Genomic DNA, 16,580 nt, shown 5'->3' on the forward strand with positions numbered 1-16,580 from the left:
TGTATGTGTTTTTAAGACAGCATATGTGCAGAATAGTATGGGTGGATGAGTGTGTATATGTGTGTGTTAGTGAGTGAATAACTGTCTCACTAGTGTCTTTATCAGTAACGACATATGTTTTAATCTAGTATATGTGAGTATTAATGTATATAAGTGAGTATATGTGAGAGTGAGAGATTGTAAGAGTTCCTGTTTAAATAAGTATGTGTTTCTATAAGTGTTTGTTTAAGAGAGTAAGTATGTGTAAGTATCCTTAGAAGTAAGGTGGTAGTGTGTTATAGTTGTATATGCAAATAAATGGATGTTCTATAGTTTATTTGCATGTGTGAGTATGTGTGTGAGTAACTTTTGGATAACTGTCGGCGTGTAACAGGATGTATAGGTGTATCACTACATATGATGAGTGAGTATATGTATGAGTGACTATATAGAACTGTTGGTGAATGAGTGAATGTGTATATAGATGGTGGAATTACCGAATTGGTTGTTGTAACTGGTATATGGGTATGTCCATTTTTTTGAAAATGTTAGTTTCTATTTTTGAATATGTATTTCAAGGGTTACATTACACTGAAAGGAGGTCTGTCACTCTGTCACTAGGATGGTGTCATCAGTGATGTCATGAGTGATGTCACTGACCATGTCATGAGTGATGTAATATGTGACGTCAGCAGCAGTGCATTGCAGGCGCGCAAGTTATAGTGAGTCCAACTAACTATAACGTGGAATTTCAATGGTTTTATGTCAGTAGAATTTCCTGCTAACTATAACTGGTGTGAAACCTACGGTTTTTTCAGTGAATTTCATAGGTTTTTTAAATGCTAATTCCTAACTATACCTGGTGTGAAACCTATGGTTTTTTCAGTGAATTTCAAAGGTTTTTTAATAGCAAATTTCTATAGCTATGAAATGTAATATTTTATACAATTATTCCTATATTCTATATTTATGGAATACTATTTTTTTTATGTTATTCTTTTTGCCTTAGAGCGCTCACGGTGCGCTCACCGGTAAGCGCGGTATTCTGGCGCGCCCCGGTGCGCGTACAGGGGCGCGGCCCGGTAGCGCACCCAAAAAAAAAAAGAAAAAAAAATTATGAAGGAGTGAGCATGAAGAAAAGGGACAGAGAGAGTGGTGTTTAGAAAAAGAGAGCTAGAGGGAGGAACACAAAGTGACAGAAAGGGACTGAGTGAACCAAAAAAAACTGTAAGTGAGGGAGTGTAGGTGAGCAGGGAGACTGAAAGAAGTTGAATGTGGTAGGAAAGTAAGGAAAAGAGAAGTAAACATGGAGGATAAGAATAAGTGAGGGAAGCAGAGTAAGGAAACGGGTGAGGTAGGGTGAGAGAAAAGTAGTGAGGTTAAAGCAAATGGTGATGACAAACTACATTTTTTTAGTCACACTTACCATATAATTAATGTAAACTTAATTACATGTTTAAACTACACTTTGCATCTGTGAAAGACAAAAGAAAGAATAAGTTATAATTAGTAAAATATATATTTTAAAATAGAAGAGACAGGTCAAGAGGTAAAAAATCATAAAAGTGTACTAAGAAATAAAGCAAAAGTGAAGGATACAGAAAGGGAAATAAAGTAATGTAGAAGTACAAAAAGAGGGAAAAAGAAATAGAAGGAGAGCAAATTACTGAAGGTAAGTGAGATACTAAAAGTACCAAAATTAAATCAGGAAAGTGGAGTAAGTAAAAGGGGAATGAGTGAAAGGGAAAGGAGTCTGATTGAGGATCCATTTACAAGAAAGAGGAATGGAAGATGACTGAGAGTGAGTGAAGGGGAGTAACAGAGTGAAGGGATGAAGGGAGTGAGGATAATATAGAAGGTTGAGGGAAAAGGAGTGAGGAAGTAAGTACACAGAAGGACTAAGGGAAGGACTGAGTGACGTGCAGTACAATGAGTGAAGAAAGGAAAAAGAGTAAAGGAGCAAAAGAAGGAAAGAAAGGGGAAGAGGACTAAAGCAGTGGTACTGAGAGAATGTGATTCGGTGATGAAAGTAAAGATAAGGACATTGAAAGATAGGAAATGCGGGGTAGTAATGGAACCGGAGTAAAAGAACTGGGGTGAAGAATGATGAGAGAGGAGCAGTGAAGTTGTTCTAAGAGAAATGATAGAAGGTAGATAAACACAACTGAGCATAACACAAAGAGATTGAGGGACTGAGGACATAGAAGTGGAGTAAAGGAACAGCGATGAAACAGAGTGAGAGAAAGGCAGTGTGAGTGAGTAAAGAGAGCTGAAAAAAGGATGGAAAATGGAAAGTGAGTGTGAGACAATGGGAATACAATATAACTTACACAATACAAACTATAGAATAACTGGTACAACATGTTGGATAGTTTATTTTTGCTGTTCTCAGAATATATTGAATTTCACTAAAAACAGTGAGTTCAAACTATTCATCATATGACAGCGGAAAAAAACCACAATCAAAAAGACTGTGTTTTAAAAAACCCATATATACTTACAAATCATATATCTACACTAATCTTTCATTCACTTACTTTTCCTTGAGGCCAAATAGTAGATCGTGAAGGTCCTTTTTGTTGGAAAATACTCTGCTGTTCTTTTAAATTTCCATTCCATCGACTTTCTATAAAAAAAGATCTAAGAACATCTGAAATAATTCTCAACGTTTTCATTTTCCTCCTAGTGTTAAGTTATGACTCTTTGCTCATACCTACACCTTTCCTTACGGCCAAATTGCGTCAGATATATCATTATGTTTTTAAATTTCTCAAATAAATCTCTGAAATTACCATTTACCCAATGTTTTGAAAGAAAAGCTCATATGACATTTTCACAATGTTTAAATATTCATATTCCCTTTTTGGATCACTCATGTTCAACATTTCCTATAATACTGATATCACTTAATATGAGATCCACTTACAGTACCTATATGAGAACTGGATTTTTTATATTATGTTAATCACTTTTACTCACAATATATTTTAAACAGTTGACTAACTTTTATTAACTGCTCCCGTCTTCATAGGCCAATTACCTTTACTTAAACTTGGGTTCTAAAAACACTAGGTAAGAATTTTTAAGTCAAAAGGCAAACATTGTTTATAAGTCAAATGAGAATCATTGCAGTAAGTCCAACCTTTTCGACATTTTAAATAAGCTGTATAATGCCCTGATGTTGTCGAAGGACCGTCATGATAAATAATAGCTACAGTTGCAAAGGTTCTTCCTGAAATTGATAACTGAGAAGCCACGAAATTTTTGATACAAGTTGTCAGTTTACTTTAATCAATCAATCAATCAATCAAAGCATTTATATAGTGCACTACTCACCCGGAGGGTCTCAAGGCGCTAGGGGAGGGGGGGTCTGCTACTGCTCGAACAGCCAGGTCTTGAGCTGCTTCCTGAAGGCGAGGTGGTCCTGGGTCAGGCGGAGGTGGGTCGGGAGGGAGTTCCAAGTCTTGGTGGCCAGGTAGGAGAAGGACCTTCCCCCTCTGGTGGCTCTTCGGAAGCGGGGGACGGCGGCGAGGGCATGGCCGGTCGATCGAAGCTGGCGTGTGGGAGCGTAGAAGTTGAGGCGGCTGTTGAGGTATCCTGGGCCTTGGTTGTATAGGGCTTTGTGTGCATGGGTGAGGAGACAGAAGGTGATTCTCTTGTTGACCGGGAGCCAGTGCAGGTCTCTCAGGTGTCCGGAGATGTGGCTGCGGCGGGTGATGTCCAGGATGAGTCGTGCTGAGGTGTTCTGGATCCGCTGGAGTCTCTTCTGGAGTTTGGCGGTGGTACCGGCGTAGAGGGAGTTGCCGTAGTCCAGACGGCTGGTGACGAGGGCCTGGGTGACCGTCTTCCTGGTCTCGGTGGGGATCCACCGGAAGATCTTACGTAACATGCGCAGGATGTTGAAGCACGACGAGGAGACGCGTTGATTTGTCTGGTCATGGAGAGGGAGGAGTCCAGGAAGAAGCCCAGGTTGCATGCGTGGTCTGTCGGTTTGGGTGCACTGCCCAGGGCGGGGGGCCACCAGGAGTCGTCCCAGGCGTAGGGTGAAGATCCCTGGATGAGGAGTTCCGTCTTGTCCGAGTTCAGTTTCAGGCGGCTGTTCATCATCCACTTGGCTACGTCTGTCATCCCTTAGTGTAGGTTGGCTCTGGCGGTGGCGGGGTCGTTGGTGAGGAAGAGGATCAGCTGGGTGTCGTCGGCCTAGGAGATGATGTTGAGGTTGTGTTGGCGTGCGATGGCTGCGAGGGGGCTCATGTAGACGTTAAAGAGGGTTGGGCTGAGCGAGGAGCCTTGAGGAACGCCGCAGATGACTTTGGTGGCTTCTGATCCGATACTTCTATCAGGTTTACATCGTTGGAACACTAAAATGACATAATGACCATAAATTTGTATAAATAATGTGGACAGCATTGGACACTTACATTGGGTACACACCATATTATGATCAGCTGCTTTAACTTGATTATTAAATGATACTGATTTGCAGTCTGGTAAAGTCAAATATATAAATCTTTCAGTGTCTATTCTAGTAGTACTTGATAAACTACAATTGTCGCAGTCATGCTGCCATTGATAAGAAAGGCTAAAAAGATTTTCAAAGTCAAAGGGAATTTCCCTGGACTAACTATATGGAGAATAGTTAGATATTTTATATAGTACTGTAATATAACACAAGCATATTATGTAAGCAAATTTTTTTGCCAAAAACTAAAATATAACGTTTATACGCTCTTTATCAAAAAAATATATTTTTTCTTTCTCCCTGTTAAACAGGGTGTAGTCCTTAACATAAGGAACAAAAAAACAGAATAAAATTTCAGAAAAACCAATCTTTTTCTGAAAAGCAAAGGAAATACAACTTTCTCAATACAGTAAAAATTCATTAAACATTCATAAATATAGAAAATGTATTACACTATACATACACAACAAATTTCACAAGATTAAAAACCCATTCCTTAATTAGACAAACAAACAGAAATCCCTCTTTTCAGTGGAACATTCGATGTTAGTCCCAAATGATCAGATCCAATAGCTGTATTCTCATATATCTGAGTATTCCAATGTCCACGATTGGAGTATTTATGGAAACCACTTGGCTTTACTTGTATTCTACATGTAAAATGCGTCGACGCGTTTCGGTGTATTGAGCCTTGGACGTGGTCACACCTTCCTCAGGACAATAACTATTGGGGTCATCATCACAATATTTGGTCAAATCTATCTCTATGGTGGTGCTTAGTTGGGCAGAGTCTTTGATCAAAGGGACTATCCTATTGAATCCCAGAGCAGGTTCAACACTTGTCCCTCTCCTCAGTCGAAAAAAGTTTTTTTTCCCTTTTTATATCCTTATGGACGCTCTTGTAGTTTATTAAGGCGCTTTGTTAAGGCTTTTCCTAACATCACATTACTTCCCTCAGAGGTTCGGATTATTAATATATGTAGTGCCCTCGGATTCAGTGATCCCTGTGTCCACTGTATTCACCACGGTGTTGCCTTGGATATAAGTTTTCAAATTGGGTTACCAAGGTTCCTTTGAACTGGATATGTTCTTCAGAAATTGCACCTCTCGCATCACTGTGGGGTCATCTAGTTCTAGATTTTCTACATCTACACCTTCATCTTCCAAAACACCAAACATATACATTAAAAATTCCTGACAATCCTGCTGAATGTTCTGTGAAAATTTTTCTTGACCAGAACATATGTCTAAAATATTTCGAATTTCTGTTACACTTTCTATTTTTGCTCTATCACTGCTACATTTCTCAAACACAGAATTCAATAAACCGCACAATCTTTGATACCGAGTTTCAACAATCTGTTCTTGTAAAGTTTGAAGAAGAAAAACAACATTAACCACTACATTAGCATAGCAGTTGACACCAGAACTGTTTTCAAACTGAAATCCAACAACATTTTCATCAGAATCCTTTTTCTTTCGGTTTTCAATTACATTTTCATCTTTCTTTTGTCTTTTTGCTACTACCTCACTGCAATTATTCTCATTTCTTCTTTTTCGGCCTACCACAAGTTTTTCAAACAGAGGATTTTGAGGCAAATGTGGAGCATACTCTCTTCTTAACCTATTGTATTCTTTAACACAATATAGATCTGCACAAATCTTTGTCTCATCACACTTAATCAAGTACAATCCTGATAAAGTTCTGACTCGTGATAATGCCACATATGCCATACCCTCTTTAAAAATCCGAACTTCCAATATTCACCAAAGCACTATCTACACTTAAACCGTGAGATTTATGAATTGTCAACGCATATGCCAAACAAACAGGAAACTTTTTTCGGCGAACATATACGTCTTTTCCAAGCAAAAATCTAGCAGAACAACAACTGATTTGTTGTACTTGCTCAATGACATCAAATTTAATTTTTAAAAATTCAATTCCATCTCTATTTCTATAATTCACAAAATCAACAACATGACCCTTTGCTCCATTTACCAGACCTCTTTCAACATTTAAATTCATTCTCAAAATAATACGACAATTAAAACACACATTTAGAGTCTTTTCAAAACCAGCTGTTTTAGATATTCTCTTCTCTAATGAATCCAATTTTGATTTCAAATTTTCTGACAAAATAATTGTTGCTCCCATATGCTCAATGTATCTATTGCTTCCAGTTTCACAATCTTTTCATTTTCTAACTTTAACATTTTGTTGTTGAAGATGGAGCATTCTTGCAGAGTTGGCATCAAACATATCCCAGATTTGTTCTCAGTAATTTTCTTAAAAATATTCTCTGGAAGAATGTTTTCATTTGAATACAAATTTGAAATTAATCGTGCATGTAAAGCTTCGTTACCATGTTCGCTTACTTTTCCAATTCTTATATCTTGTAGAATTTTTTTATAATCTTCATCCTTTGCGTGTAGCATATTTTGAAACAGTTCTGCATATTTGAAATATAACCATATATTAACATTTCCAATGCTTCCAAGGGACTTCCTGGTATCTTCATGTGTAAGCATTTTAAACACTGGTTGTCCTTTTACTGGAATCAACTGCAGTAGATCTCCAAAAACAATAATGTGTTTTCCTCCAAATAACACATCATACTCTGTTCTAAGAATTTCTTGCATTCTCAAATGCACAAAAGCAAGCATTAGATTTGAGACCATGGTTACTTCATCACTGATAAGAAGTTTCATTTTCTTCAGGACTCTGGAAACTTCAGAACACGCATCTCCAGATAACTTGTTGTAATGCAAATGATTATCATGCTCAACTGGCAGCATCAGAAAATGATGTAGAGTAATCCCTTTAATGTTATGTGCTGCCAGTCCAGTTGGAGCGGTTACAACACAAGACAGTGGTGATTCAGTCCTTTTCTGCAGATAAGTTGCAATTGCTTTAACCAGAAAACTTTTTCCTGTTCCTGCTTCTCCACCTACGTACAGTCGGACAGGTTTAAATGATGTACATAAGCACTCTTTTTTCTCATGTCTGAATCCATGTTCAATCTGTTCTGCGACTTCATCATATATCTTTTTCTGCTCAACGTTTAGTTGTTTTACAAAATCTTCCAAGTTAACTACATCCTCTTGAGCTTGTTCCTTAGCTCTTTCCACCTCATCCATGGCAGTTGCAGCTTCATTTTGGATAATTGGTCCTCCTAGTGGATCCTGATTCAATGACGTAGAAGTCTGACTGTCTTGAGAACTGTCTCTAGCAATCTCTTCAGCAATTGTGGCTTCTTGCTGTATTTCTTCATTCAACATTTGCAGATAATTTGGAAAAACAGGACATTCTATGGTATCCTTGGTTGCATTAAAAGAATCTTCGTAACAGAGAAAATCTCCAAGTAGTTCCTCTTCTGTAAGCCATGGCTTAAAGAGTTGCAAAAGAGCTAAATAGTAAAATTCTCTTTTGTCTGGATATTCGCAACTCAATTTTCGATGATTAATCAAATGGCCTTTTCTCTGCTTCACTAAACATCCTTCATACCCAATGACAGCATATTTGCCATTGTTGATATCTTCTGTGATGTTCCTCTTAAAACTATAGATTTGCAGAACTTCATACAAACAAGTGTTCTCAAGGTGAGTACTTCTATTTGGATAGTACGTATCCAACATGTTTGTCTTCAAAATATCTGTACTGTTTGGTTCTTTCTCCGCCAAATACTCAATTTCTTGTACAGATTTCAAAACTCGGTTTCGTGTTGCAGCAAGACCTAGACTCACCCAAATGATTGTTCAAGATTTGGCGTAGAGACTTGCTGATGATAACCGATCAGTACATTCTTATGCTCCAATTTCTATAACATCTTCAGACTGAAATTGTAAAATTTTTTACTTACACTCTTTTCATGTGAAATGTCCTCCCACATTTCCTTCAGTTCTGTCTTTCCTTTTTTTGTGATGTAAGACGTCACATATCGAGCCACAGCAATAGAGTTGTCAGCAACGAACTGAATATCCATGTTAGCATTCCACATGGACAAAATCACTGGGTTGTAGTCGTTAATATACTTGGACTCTTCGCTTCTTTTTAAATTGTATGTATTTTTGGGTGATTTCCTGGTCACAGTATGTTGCAGAGAAGACATTACATTATTTACTCTTCCTTTAGAAATCACTGGTCATGGAAACGCGAAACAACATTTTGTGTAGAACTTGTCCTTGTTTCTAAATTTTCAACGACAGTACTTTCCACAACGATGGGATTGAAAGCGTAAAACTTGTTGCCTTAAATTGTTTTCTTCAGTAGTTTTTGGAACAGCACATGTTGAATACTCTTCAATGAAACTCAACACTGTGTCATCCGAATCAGTTCCAAATTTGGGTGCATCTTTAATCCATAACAACATATGTATGTGAGGAGCACCTCTCGCTTGATACTCCTTCCTCCAAAAGAAATCCAAAACCTCTCCAAGGGGAGAATTTTTTTAGTTGGTAATAAAAGACATCATAGCTTCAAATCTATGATTGAAATATCAGCATACATTCACTGGATCCAAAGAACACAGTTCTCCAGGTGTTTTGAATTCTATATTTTGTATGTTTCCATTTGCCTCCTGTAGAAATTGAAGTAAGTCGTCCCATGCACACTCAGCACAGCTAAGAGTGAGGAACCATGTAGGAATTCCTAAGTTTCTTAGCATACATTTCAATTCCCCATGACGACAGAACCAATACTTGTTTGAACCACGCTGACATGCCAAGAGATTGATTAGCTGAGATTTCAAAATACTGTCTTGCAGGTTGACTTTCTCCATAAAGTCCCTCGACAATACATTTTGCAGATGTGCTCCACTTTTCAGTATATGGTTCACTGCATATGAAAGCCCAGACAAGTCACTTTCATACAGTAGATGAAACAAATACGGAATCCATTGGCGAAACCTTGGATCTTCAGCATATAATCTTAAAGTCCGGTATTCAACTGCAGGAATTTGAACTGGTCGATCGTCATATCGTCCACCTCGACCTGTTGGAAATAACTGTGGAAAACAACGAGCTTCCAAACTTTCTTCACACACACTAATGGGACTTCCTTTTGCTGCTTTCATTTGAAACAAATCAATTGCATTCCCCATTACTTCTTTGGAATGCAAAGGATGAACAGTATAATGTTCATATATTTCTTCACTTCTAGGTACATCAACTTTTTCAATTTGGCTGACTGAACAATCACTGTCTTCTTCTGTAGCTGTTTCCTCTGCTCCAACACATACATGTTTGTAGTACTCATTGTTTTTGACCAAATACAATGTTGCCTTCTTGACTTTCCTAACATCCACTAAATCTTGCCAGATTTTCTTACTCTTTGTCGGAACTCCATTAAATAGAATAACCAAAGGATCCTCTTCTACTTTTTTCTTGACAGCTAGAGGCAAATAAAAAACTCTTCCCTTTAATCCTCTTTGTAAATTTGAAGGAGGCAATTTCCCTATCTTAGGCTCCATGCGAACAATAGCCTGAAAACGATGGACACATTGAATCAAAATAGATTCATAAGTATTTAAATCCATCAACTCAGAAGGAATATCTACCAACTGAAGATTATTATGAACAGCTCTAGCAGGCATTCTGTTTTCATTTAATTTTTTTAAACAACAATTACAAATACGCTGATCAGAACTCAAATCAAAAGAATTCTCCACCAACAAATAAGTTACAAAATCCTGCTATTCACTATTGTTTTCCATTTCACTTTTTGCATATAAATCAACTAATCTAGTCTGAATCTTATAATGAGTCAGTCGAGAACACACACAAGTAAAATTAGGCCTTTCACTTGATTTCACCTTAAACTTGGTAATCTCCTCGTCAAACTTTTCTGTACTTAAAATCTGTACATTGTCTTTCATATTACCATCTATTACTATATCCATTTCTACACTGTCCTCTTTGTCTCCAAAATAACACAACTAAATTTCTTCACAAATGCTCTTCACATCTAATTCAGATCCATGCAAAAGAGCACTGTTTAACTGTTTAAGCTTAAGTGCTCGACTTTTTGCATAATACAACCTTCTTACTAATTTCCTCACTTTATTATGATCCACTGCTAACATCCTAAAGTGATGAAAAAAACTCTGACATACTTTTCTAGAAAGACAAGCCAGTGAATGCCCATGCAAACCTGTGTTTTCTCTCACTCTGCAAGGATCTAACTCTTGCAAGATCTTCATTTTCTGTTTTAAACTTTTCTTACTCTATGTACGTAAGAAATTTCGAAGCAAATCGATTGAATCCTGTCGCACACTACAAATACTACTACACTTGCATGTGTACACTGGACCCTTAGTACGTCTCCCTAAAACTTCATCAGCTAACACCTCTTCTGCATCTCTGGAAACAAGTTTCTCTTTTTCCATCAGACAACAGTCTTTCACCTCATATGCTCGACCACTGGTGTCAACTGCATGCACCAAATCATTCTCCTGGAAGTAACTCTCCTCATTAAAAAATGGCTCAGGACTTGAACTATGCATCCATTCTCCCGAAAATACTTCACAAAAATTAGTCCGATTAATTATTCATTTCCATCTACTGTTCGATTTGAAAACATCAATTGCCTTGTTAAGTATCCTTATTCTATTGATTACTAAAATAAATAATTTTTTCTTAACTTCGAAAGCCTGATCAACAATCTTCCCTACACTTTTCTTTTTCGTGTAGAAAGCAGCTCTCTGTTTACCTTTCTTCATATTTTTTAACAAATTTAAAACTACCCTATTGCGAAACATTAGTCTATGAATGTCCCTAAATTGATTTTGCCTTCTATTGCTATACATACTGTTCTCTTCTGCTCCAGTAGTAACAATTTTGGGGGCCTCTCCTTCCTTTTCTAATTTGCGATCTCCTTCTGTTTATTCCCATTCCCATTAACATTTTTTTTGCTCTAAATATGTTCCGAAAAAAAGACTTAGTTGTCTTACCAGGAGCTTTTTTGGTGTTTTTTGAAGTACTTATGGTAGGGGAGTGCTTTAATTCCGTTGCTGTTTTTGTTTTTTTACGTATGACATCTTTCCTTTTCCTCTGCCTTGAAGGCATATTTCTTTAGTTTTGAATTGTTGATGTCAATCTGTGGTAAAGAAAATAATAACACATCATAGACCACTATTAGCAAACAACAAAGGAATAACAATAAGCAAACGATATAAACACTAGTTTACAACATATCTAAGTTTATATCACAGCAACTATATCACTAGAAGAAAGAGAAAAAACAGCTACACGGAGTAACACAAAGAGACAGAGAGAGTCAGACAAAGAAACAGGTAGAGGGGGTAAAACAAAGAGAAGGAGTAAGACAGAGAGAGTGTATAATATGTTGTAAGGCAGAGAAAGGATGTAATAGGGAGAAGGAGTAAGTCAAAGAAAGGGAGAAAAAGAGTAAGTCAGAAAAAGGGTGTAACACGGTGTAAAACAGAGAAAGGTTGTAAGAGGAGGTAAGACAGAGAGAGGGTGTTAGAAGGAAAGAGGTTGTAAAAGAGACTAAAACAGAGAGAGCCTGTAAAAGGGAAAGACAGAGGGTAAGTTTGAGAGAGGGTGTAAGAGGAAGTAAATCAGAGAGAGGATTTAACAAGAAGTAGGTCAGACAGAGGGTGTAACAGGAAGAGAGAAAAAAGGTCAGAAAGAGGGAGAGAGGGTGTAAAACAAACAAAAAGTGTAATAGGGAGTAACTCAAGTAGAGCATGTTACAAAGAAAAAGGTTAATTGGATAGTATCTGCATGATTAAAAAAATATATTAGCACATTTCACAATCATGTCACCTGTGTTTCCTCAGATTAGTACACAGATTGAGCACATGATGTGAGGCCTATCCAGGGGTGCAAAGGAGGTGAGGACGGTGTCCAATAGTGCAATGGACAAGACTTACCTCCTCTAAACCTTGGGCAAGCCGCACCTCCTCTGTGCCCCCTTGACAGGCCTCAATGTATTGGGTATAATTGATGGTGACAGGGTGCAGATGAGATGAGGCCTGAACAGGAATGCAGTTGAGGTGATGGCTCTCCAGGAGAACAGAGGAGGTGAGGCCTTTGTCCAAGAGTGCAAAGGACTGTACTTCATAAAGCCTCTCTCCCACTGCATACTAAGACACAGGCCTCACCTCCTTTGCACCCCTGGACAGACTTCTCTCCCACTACACTCTTGCACACATTCCTCACCTCCTCTGCATACCTGTACAAGCCTCACCTCATCTACACCCCTGGACAGGCCTCACCTCATCTACAATATTTATTCCTTCTCAAAAATGTAAAAACCATTTGTTTGCCCCAAAATCGTTTTTCGCATTACATTTAAGAAACACAGCACAGGTCCTATGTACAAGCATACAATTTCACTACTGAAACCTCACTATTTCACAAAAGACAATTCCTCTATCTTGCATATGTTGATATCAAGCATTTCCAAACAACATGCCACAAACCAATAAGAAAGAACCTCAATCTGCTTCCTAATCTGAGGTAACGCAGGTGGAATCATTCTGAAAGGTTCAAATATATTTATTTAATAAGGTAAACAATATTAATTCCTTCTCAAAAATATAAAAGTCATTCATTTACCACAAAATCAGTTTTTATATTACATTTTAGAAACACAGCACAGGTCATATGTACACGCATTCCATGTCACTAGTGAAACTTCTCAATTTTACATAATGCAATTCCTCTATGCTGCAAAATCTATTTACCAGATTAGGAAGCACATTAAGCTTTTTTATTCTTTCTGTGTGTCATATTTCTTGATAATACTTGGAAAAAAAATGTTAGTGCATAGAGGAATTGTATTTTGTAAAAAAGTGAGGTTTCAGTATTGTAATGAAATGCTTGTACATATGACCTGTGCTCGATTTTTTAAATGTTATGTAAAAATTGATTTAGAGCACATGAATTGGTTTTACATTATTCACAAGGTTTAGATACTGTGTACATGATTGCACGTTTCACCTGTGTTTCCTTAGATTAGAAAGCAGATTGTGCTGATGAGGTGAGGCCTGTCCAGAAGCGCAGAGGATGGTGAGGCCTGTCCAGGAGAGCAGAGGCGGTGAGGTCTGTGTCTAAGAATGCAGTGTACTGGACTTCATGAAGCCTCTCCCCCCCTGCATTCTTAAACACAGGCCTCCCTCCTTTTCACCCCTGGACAGGCTTCTCTTCCACTAGACTCTTGAACACAGGCCTCGCCTCCTCTGCACCCCTGTACAAGCCTCACCTCATCTACAACCCTGAACAGGCTTCACCTCATCTGCACCCCTGGACAGGCCTCACCTCATCTACACCCCTGGACAGGCCTCACCTCATCTACACTATTTATTCCTTCTCAAAAATGTAAAAACCATTAATTTGCCCCAAAATCGTTTTTTGCATCACATTTAAGAAACACAGCACAGGGCCTATGTACAAGCATACAATTTCACTACTGAAACCTCACTATTTCACAAAAGACAATTCCTCTATCTTGCATATGTTGATATCAAGCATTTCCAAACAACATGCCACAAACCAACAAGAAAGAACCTCAATCTGCTTCCTAATCTGAGGTAACGCAGGTGACATCATTCTGAAAGGTTCAAATATATTTATTTAATGAGGCAAACACTAATAATTCCTTCTCAAAAATATAAAACCCATTCATTTACCCCAAAATCGTTTTTTAAATAACATTTTATAAACACAGCACAAGTCCTATGTACAACCATTCCATGTCACTAGAGAAACTTCTCAATTTTACATAATGCAATTCGTCTGTGCTGCAAAACCTATTTACCAAGCATTATCCAAAAACATGACACAAACCAACAAGAAAGAAGCTCAATCTGCATCCTAATCTGAGGTAATGCAGGTGACATCATTTTAAAAGGTTCACATATATTTATTTAATGAGGCAAACACTAATAATTCCTTCTCAAAAATATAAAAGCCATTCATTTATCCCAAACTCGTTTTTTAAATAACATTTTAGAAACACAGCAGAGGTCCTATGTACAAGCATTCCATGTCACTAGAGAAACTTCTCAATTTTACATAATGCAATTCCACTATGATGCAAAACCTATTTACCAAGCATTATCCAAAAACATGACACATACCAACAAGAAAAAAGCTCAACCTGCATCCTAATATGAGGAAATGCAGGTGACATCATTGTAAAAGGTTCAAATATATTTATTTAATGAGGCAAACACTAATCATCCCTTCTCAAAAATATAAAACCCATTCATTTACCCCAAAATCGTTTTTAAATATCATTTAAGAAACACAGCACAGGTCCTATGTACAAGAATTCCATGTCACTAGAGAAACTTCTCAATCTTACATAATGCAATTCCTCTATGCTGCAAAACCTATTTACCAAGCATTATCCAAAAACATGGCACAAACCAACAAGAAAGAAGCTCAATCTGCATCCTAATCTGAGGTAATGCAGGTGACATCATTGTAAATGGTTCAAATATATTTATTTAATGAGGCAAACACTAATAATTCCTTCTCAAAAATATAAAAGCCATTCATTTACCCCCCAATTTTTTTTAAATAACATTTTAGAAACACAGCACAGGTCCTATGTACAAGCATTCCATGTCACTAGAGAAACTTCTCAATTTTACATAATGCAATTCCTCTATGCTGCAAAACCTATTTACCAAGCATTATCCAAAAACATGACACAAACCAACAAGAAAGAAGCTCAATCTGCATCCTAATCTGAGGTAATGCAGGTGACATCATTGTAAAAGGTTCAAATATATTTATTTAATGAGGCAAACATTAATAATTATTCCTCAAAAATATAAAAGCCATTCATTTACCCCAACATCGTTTTTTAAATAACATTTTAGAAACACAGCAGAGGTCCTATGTACAAGCATTCCATGTCACTAGAGAAACTTCTCAATTTTACGTAATGCAATTCCACTATGCTGCAAAACCTATTTTCCAAACATTATCCAAAAACATGACACAAACCCACAAGAAAGAAGCTCAATCTGCATCCGAATCTGTGGTAATGCAGGTGACATCATTGTAAAAGGTTCAAATATATTTATTTAATAAGGCAAACACTAATAATTCCTTCTCAAAAATATAAAAGCCATTTATTTACCCCAAAATCGTTTTTTAAATAACATTTTAGAAACACAGCACAGGTCCTATGTACAAGCATTCCATGTCACTAGAGAAACTTCTCAATTTTACATAATGCAATTCCTCTATGCTACAAAACCTATTTACCAAGCATTATCCAAAAACATGACACAAACCAACAAGAAAGAAGCTCAATCTGCATCCTAATCTGAGGTAATGCAGGTGACATCATTGTAAATGGTTCAAATATATTTATTTAATGAGGCAAACACTAATAATTCCTTCTCAAAAATATAAAACCCATTCATTTACCCCCAAATCGTTTTTTTAAATAGCACTTTAGAAACACAGCACAGGTCCTATGTACAAGCATTCAATTTCACTACTGAAAGTTCACTCTTTCACAAAAGACAATTCCTCCATGCAGTAAAATGTTTTAACCAAGCATTATCAAAAACATGACACTAAACAACATTAAAAAAACAATCTGCTTCCAAATCTTCTCCATAGAGCATACAAGTCTCTATCTAAATTAAATGAATCATTTCTTACCTTTACAAATGCTTTGGGAGATAGAGAACAGTGTCAGACACACACACCAATTTTTCTTTAGCAGAGCAAAAGGTATGCACTCCAGACACTGCAACCATGACTGGCACAGAAAACCTCTAATTCTACAGAGATATGCCTCATTTCAACCAATCAAAACTCTTCCCTCACTATTTTCAAACCAACACCCTTCCCACCTCAGCCCTTTCTATCTGTTACCATAGCAACTCCCTCCTTACTGAACTATCAGGTTCAAAAGTTTATTCTACAATGTTGCAAATGAACTCAGCAAGGATGTTTGACCTCTCAATACACCAGCTTATCCGGTGCAATGTTTCTTTAATTGACTTTTTCTTAACCATTCAAATTACTTATTTCACGAAACAGAACCATGCACCCTAACTTTTAGTTTTCAACTATCTGAATCCACCAATCATTGCTTGTGATTCAAGAGCAGTGAAACTCCCCAATTATTTTTTGTAAACTCCTA

This window comes from Lissotriton vulgaris, chromosome 10 (genome assembly GCF_964263255.1).
Source record: "Lissotriton vulgaris chromosome 10, aLisVul1.2, whole genome shotgun sequence".
NCBI lineage: Eukaryota > Metazoa > Chordata > Amphibia > Caudata > Salamandridae > Lissotriton > Lissotriton vulgaris.